Source organism: Chrysemys picta, chromosome 8, assembly GCF_011386835.1.
Source record: "Chrysemys picta bellii isolate R12L10 chromosome 8, ASM1138683v2, whole genome shotgun sequence".
In the NCBI taxonomy this organism is placed as follows: domain Eukaryota; kingdom Metazoa; phylum Chordata; order Testudines; family Emydidae; genus Chrysemys; species Chrysemys picta.
In genome coordinates this window covers 17,406,615-17,413,937 of record NC_088798.1, presented here as the reverse complement: position 1 = coordinate 17,413,937, position 7,323 = coordinate 17,406,615, and the positions used below count along the sequence as shown (strand labels likewise).

At 41.3% G+C, this 7,323-nt stretch overlaps 1 long non-coding RNA gene across 1 annotated transcript in view; it reads right to left on the bottom strand.

Annotated features, from left to right (window-relative positions):
- Positions 1-5,162: 5,162 nt before the first annotated feature.
- LOC122173819 (uncharacterized) overlaps positions 5,163-7,323 on the bottom strand; it is a 37,833-nt gene continuing 35,672 nt past the window's right edge. Inside the window, exon 3 of the long non-coding RNA XR_006174710.2 lies at positions 5,163-6,702. This is a non-coding gene — a long non-coding RNA (uncharacterized LOC122173819). The remainder of the gene's footprint in view (positions 6,703-7,323) is intronic.

Genomic DNA, 7,323 nt, shown 5'->3' with positions numbered 1-7,323 from the left:
ACATACCTGCATGTGTACACAGCTTGCCCCACAGATTTAACCGTTTTGCTGCTGGCTTTTTGTCAGCCGGAATGGTCTATCTTTGGTTTGGTTTTTCAAAACAGCGGTCATGAAAGCACAGTCCTGGTTCGGATTTGGGAGCTGGATTCAGAGCCTAGTGGAAGATGGAGGATTTTTCCCTATGACTCCGTGGCTGGCCTTTCCCCCTTTTCTCACCCTGCTACTCTAGAACTATTAGCAGAAGTAAAATTCAAACTGAGCAAACCCCAGGCTCAGGACTGCAAAATGACATGAAAGAGGATGCAATAAACCAGCCTCACCATTTCAGCATATGTGTAGACATACAGTAAACCTGCCACAAGATCTAGAAACAGGCTGAACACCAGCAGCACTTCTGAACAGGGCGTGAAGACGAAAATGAACTCCTTGTCCAGTTTATAGTAGCAGAATTTCCCAGTAGGTAAAATGTAATTAACTATGTTGGTCCCCTCTCTTGTAAAAGGTGATGTGATTTTATTTTTTCTAATTAAAATAGGCTAATGTTTCTCTTAAGGGAGGAGGAAAGACAAGGAAAAGGCAATTTGTACATATTACATTTTTAAAACTCTGTTAAAAGAAAATTATATAGCTCAAAAGCTTGGAATAATTCATGTAGGGCAGGGTATATGTTGTCAATGGGAGTCTTTCCACTGACTCTAAATGAATTTGGATCAGGCCCAATATGTATAACTTATTTGCAAATCCTACCACCAACTGTTATAACTTAGATAATAATACTAATACATTTATTACACTGATCTCATAAACCCCAGAAAAAGGTTAAATTCCATGAAAAATAGTCTTATTTCTCAAGTAGTATAAGATACTCTCCAAATTCACCAATGCACTCATTTCATCATTCCACACCTCTAGACAGTGTTTTAGGAGGCTGCAGACTTCCATCTTCTCAGTCCAGTGTACTCTGCTATGTGAGATGCTCTCAGCAAGAATTGTTTTTGTAGCACATTTAGTGGTGAAACTATCTCGGTCATGTAATACAAAACTGCATGTGTTCCTTAGGCTATCACTGCATAGTATCATATTAAGCCTGGCATTAACCTTTTCCCAAAATACTTGAACTACTAGGCACAGTCCAAAGAGATGTGTTAAGTTCCTCCCTTCCCAAAGTGTCACTAACAGGTGTCATTACCTCTGATCCCAGCTTTACATATTCAGCTGGGTGTCCAGTAGACCCTGAAAATAACCTTCTGTTGGATTAATTGAAGCCCTCCATCCTCTGTTAACTTTGCAATTTCCCTCCAGCTTTTGATATCAATTGGTTTGTTGGCCTCTATCTTGTGCTATGGGATATTTAATGATCACGAGAGGTCAGAATTTCTATTATACATCTCAGCCAAAACTAAAGCAGCTTGTGGAAAAGTGGACTCACTATGGGTGTGCACATCCCTTATGGCTGGGTGAGGTGTGGCAGCTCTGTCTTCTCTTGTGCCTCCTGACAACGGTCACTGTCGTTCTGTATGGTCCATCTCTTCTTGTGACTCGACCCTCTAGCCAAGTGATGGTTTAGTTCCACACCCCTTTTGGGGTACTACAATCCCAGGTCCACATAAAATAATATCTAGGGTTCAGTCTCTTCATCCCTTCTTGCTCTGGGTTTCTAAGAACCATGGGTACTCAGCTGGGATCTTCAGCGTAGACCTCTCAAAGAAAATTCAGCTCAAATACTTGTAGTCCCACTTAACTTCCAGCATTTTACTGAAACTGGTCTTGGCCTTGCCATAGTGAGAACCCCTCAGTTTCTGCCATCTCAGTACTTCCTACTCTCAGTTCCATATTGAACCGTCTTTTGGGCTCGCTTCAGTGAGAATCACCATCTCCTGGAGCCTTCACCTTTTAACTGTCCATACCCAGGGTTTCTGTGCCTCTAGTGGCATTCCCTGACATCCTCACCTTTCTGGGTTTCCTTTCCAGGTCCCACACCTGCCTTCCTCTGGGCTCAGCCTAATGCCTACAAAGTTCTTTCTTGCTCTTATTTCAGAGCACAGCTTTCTAGGGTTCTTCCTGGCTCAGGCCCCTCTTAGTCTTGTTCCAAGCCTTCCAGGCATCTCAACCTTTAGCCCAAGTCCTGGCGTCCTCTCCACTGCCAAGAGTTCCTTCCCTTATAAAGACCAATCTCCACCTCAGCTGGGTTTGGTCATGAATTATGCACCCCTCCAGGTGCAACCCAATGGTCTAATTAGGCTGAGGTTCATGGTAACGCATGGTTAATCAGTATGGGGTTCATAAACCACATCACATAGACCTTCTAGTACCACTGTGCCTCCTACTCCCACGCAGTGGTATCATTCTACTGGTTACACAGAGGAAACGCCAGTACCACTTTAGTGCTGACTCTGAGAGCCATCTACATCACTACCTGCAGCATCTTCTTTCACCGCGTGTGTTGGCCAAACATTATTCATGGTTCATGACAATCTAACAAGATCACACCACCAGGTGGTATAGCTGCAAGAAGGTCTGCTATTCTTTGGACATATTACAAAGCTCAGAGGTTTCCTAGTTGGATGAATGCTTTTTTAGTTGTTTATAACTGTTAATCAATTAATTAAATTTATTCTGGGATTTTCAATGGGGTCTAAAGGAGTTAGATGCCCAAATTCCTTAAGGGCCTTTGCAAATCCGACCCTACGTATATACAATCAGCAGATAACTTCTTGTGTCAATATCCTAATTAAATAAAGGATTTTTTTTACTCAATTATGATAATGTTACATGGTTTACAGTCCTCTCTGTCTCATTATTATGTTTCATTTATTTATGGTTGCACCCACTATGCATTAGGTGCTTTCCAAATACTCAGGGAGGAAAGTCTCTGATCCAAGGGGTTTGTAGTTTTAGGATCTAATCATTACTTTAATCTCTCTTCATTTTTCTTCATTAAGCATACAAAGAATTACAACATTTACAGAAATCTTCCAGATGAAATAAATTTTTCTTTAAAAAAAATTATAGTATAACTACAGGCCAATAAAAACTAGGAATATTTTTCATTATAAAAACAATTTCTATGAAGCATTTTTACACCTCCAGAGAAAGCCATACAGTATTAGGAATAAGTGCACACTTTTTAATGTAAAGAATACGAAAAACATCTGGCATTTGCATTTCTTGCACATAGCAAAGCAAAATTAATGGTGTTATGCAATGGATTAGGACATGTAAAAGAGAAGTGAATCTAGGCAGGCGAGTCACATCATTCTCTGCAGCAGCATCCTAAGTTGGTGAGACAGCATCAGCAGGGGCTCCTTTCCCTGAGTACAGCACCCTGAGAGGCCTTTCCTGTTTCCTCTGCATATCCATAGGGTCCTTCAGAGATACAACAAATGTATGGAGTTGGATTTACTCCTGGACCAAACTAGGTGAAAAGCAGGTGCTCCCCAATGACTGTCTCTGAAAGAAATGGAAAGAAGAAAACTCTTGCTGAGAGGCCAGTGCACTGCATACCCAGGCAGGCTGCATAACAAAAGGGCAGAACACTGCACCAATCGAGTCACATAGAAGACCGTTGTGGGATCCAGTGGCCCAGTGGAATTCCCATTAAAGTCAATGAGAGTCTTTCCATTAATTTTAGTGAGAGTTGAATCAGGAGCGCAGGGATAGATTTTGTGTGTGTGTGAACTTAAGCACAAAGATCAGAACAGGTACCCCAACACATCTCACTTAAACAAGTAACTCTCCCTGTGGATGCATGGTACAAATGTAGCCGCTAAATGGCACCCCCAGTCAAACAGTTCTTCATCAGATCAGTCTTTAAACTCACAACTCGCCACTGTTGCTAATATTGAGAATCTGTGCCAATCAAACTTACCAAACTCACTAACATAAAGGGCCTGATTCTCGTCTCATTTATACCAGTGCAAATTAGGGTAACGGCACTGAAATCAATACAGTTATACACTAATGGGTGGAGAACCAGATGTTTTGTCTTCCTCTTTTATTAGGCAGTGATGAAAGATGGAAAGACAAATAATTCTATAAATTCTTTTACTTAACAGCCAAGCAAAGGGGGAAGCTTAAATATTGTACTAAATTGTTACAGCTCATATTCTGTTCATCTGTCTTAATTTATGTGTTGTTTACACATACTGGCCATACCAATTCCCACATCGGCTCACATCTTTGTCTCTGCTACACACCAAAATGTAACTGAAGCCCCTAGATTCTTTTTTGTCTACTCTAATTTGATGTCAAAACTACTAAAATTCCAATGTGATTTCCATCTCAATCTCTCTTCTAACCCAACCAACGTAGGTAAAACATCCCAAATAGCACACCAATTCCCACTGTAAAGAGCCCTCAAACCAAGGTCCTTTCCGCCCATCACTAGTGTCTTTGAGAGTCTTATTTATAAGAAGATATGTACCTGCTGCTGACAATGGGTGTCTGCAATGGATGCAGCTGAACTGGAGCTGAAAACGAGTTAACTGCAAGCATAGCCGGGCCAAACTATATTCAGCATTGTTTCAGGAACAACTGTTGAGCTCTGTTCTGAATCTCTCCCACCATAGCCAATTTGCAGCCTTAGGCATTAGGTGGAAGATTCCTTGTCCAGCAAAGCAGAAATTTGACTTACAACCTGGATGTGCAATGCTTTCCAGTGTCTGGTCCATAGTGAATTTAGTTATGGCTGCTTGAAGACTCTTTGCAGATTTCCTTTAGTGGAGAACAGCATTTCATAGTATAGTCACATGGCACATCCATTCCAGTCAAACATTTGAGAGTTATAGAAGTATAAACTAAGCCATAAATAGACCTTGCTGCAAACCAAGGCTTGAAATACGTTTTCACATACACTATTATTTAAAATCTGTGCAAGTTCCACTTATCCTGCCCATTGTGCTTCATTTCAGAATCTTGTGTTACGCTTTAAAAACAATGTGACTACATACTCTTCTATCTGTGCACTGAAGTTTACCCAAAAATATATGAATGAAGGAGCATTATGTAGGATTTGGGGAGCATTCTGCTAGACTCCCTGGAATTTATCATCTTTGATCCCTGTTGTCAATTGATTCTGTCTACTCCGATCCTAAAAAGGAAACATGCACAATTTTTTTAAGCCTGCCCAAAACAAGTTTGTTAAAGTTCGTAAGTTCCTTATCTAATCTATCTAAACACATACACACAGTCACTGGAAAAATCTTGTTTTAGCTACCCAACCAAAGGCCCTGCAAAAATTGATCAGGTAGAAAAAGTGGGTTTTAAATTTTTTACTCTACGGTAGATCAAATAAAATTGTGTTGATCTATTGGGAATAATTTAAAGCGGTTGTTTAAGACATGGGGAGGTGGCCTTTAGTTCAGGTTTCAGAAATAACCATATATTCACCAGTTGGCTACTTGCCTGGTATAAGAATAGAATAGAAAGCGCTCACCAGTGTAAATAAGGCAAATAGCAATGCAGTTATTCCAGGCTGATATCAGTGTGACACAGAAGAATCTGGCCCTACCATTGTTTTGGACACAAGTAATTTCATTGTATGCTCTCCTAAGCTTCAGGGGGCCTTCCAGAAGGCCAGTCTACACATAAGACCTCCAGAATCTCTCTTCCCTTCGATATTACTTTTCTTTCTCTTCAAGACTAACTGTGAAATAGGCTCCCCTGGCCTGTATAACAAGTAACTCAAGTCCACTCCTGAGCTTAGGTCACTGAGCCAGCTAATATCACCCATGGGACCAGATCCTCAGATGGTGTAAATTAGCATAGCTCCATCAAAGTCAGTAGAACTATGCTGATTTACACCAAGCCAGCATCTGGCCCACCCTTTTTTTTTTCCCTGGGAGATTTTCATCCTTTCCTGGTTCTCCCTATGATGATGATGACTACACAAAGGCCCACAGTGCGCAAGGTGATGTCCACACATAGGAATACATGGGCCAGGCGCTGAAGAGTTTATGCAACAAGGCTGGCAATTTATTTTATTTTTTCAAATGAACTTGCTTTCCCAGATTTAGCTGCAAACGGTTTGATTGGCTTATGAGACATCAACTTTTGGTGTCTGAAAAAGGAAATGGGACAGGTTCAGCACAGGCTGGAATGCGGTGTAAATCAGTGCTGAGGATTTGGCCCAATAGATCTCAGAACAGGCCAACTCAATACATAGTTGCGCACGCACACACACACACACACACACACACACACACACACAACTTACTACTCTGGCACTCAGCGCTCATTTGGCATTCAGATTCTTACCTAATTACATTAAATTCCATAGGAAATGCTTCCAGGAAAGAATGAAAGTGGTTCGTCTGTGCAAGGCATTCTGAAACAGCAGCGTTAAGGGTGAACTCTGTGGCCTGCTCAGTCTATTTAGCAAGCTCTGAGATGTGTAAGTACATTATCTGCAAGGCTGGTAAAGAGCGCTTGGGGAGGATTTGTGGGTCTGTGGGAAGGACAAAGAAAAATGTTTTCTAATAAATTATTCACAATCTCACAATCCCTTTTGGGCAGATTGTTGCTCGGTTTGCCCCAATGCTTCACAGCCTTTCTCTCTGCATTCACATGCACATAGTTTCTCACCTCCAGAGAGCAGCAGAGATCTCAGGCAGGCTGCTGCAGCTAATGGTGGCAATTAATAACTTGTCATAATCCTAAGGATGAAAGGGAAGGCTCACCATCAGCAGTCGGGTCATGGCGCTTCTGTAAAGCAAATGAGGTGCAGGTGTTGTCCAGATTTAAGAGCTTTGCTAGACTGTCAGTACACTGCAGTGCCAAGCCATAGACAGAGCATCACCCTACTGATACATAACTTACTGTACTAGTTTTCATGCTCCAGGTGCACACACATTATACAGCCTTTCTTCTCCCCCCCACCCCCCAACCCCCATCGTTCATTAGTGCTGAAGAGAAAACCTCAGAACACTTAAATAAATCATAACACAGCACAGTTAATTCCAAACATGTAATTGCAGGATTTGCATACACAGGGCAGACTGTTGAAGCATTATTTTGCATTTGTAAACAGCAATGCGTTTGGAACCGAATGTGATATCTTTTTCTTTTAATTGAACGTTGCAGAGAAGCAGCAGCTTGGCTACCTAATAGCATTTTGGGTCCATGTTCTCTATTCAAGCTTGAGAAAATGAAACCTCATTATGCTTTTCGTTAAACAGCAAACTACAGAATCACTTATTTTTAGACAGCTCAGTTGCTTTTTCCCTTTTCCGTTCCTGTGGGTCAGTTCTGCTTGAAATGAACCAAGTTTACAAATCTCTACTGGTTTGTACACTCCTATTATGCATACTAGGTTATGCATTTGTA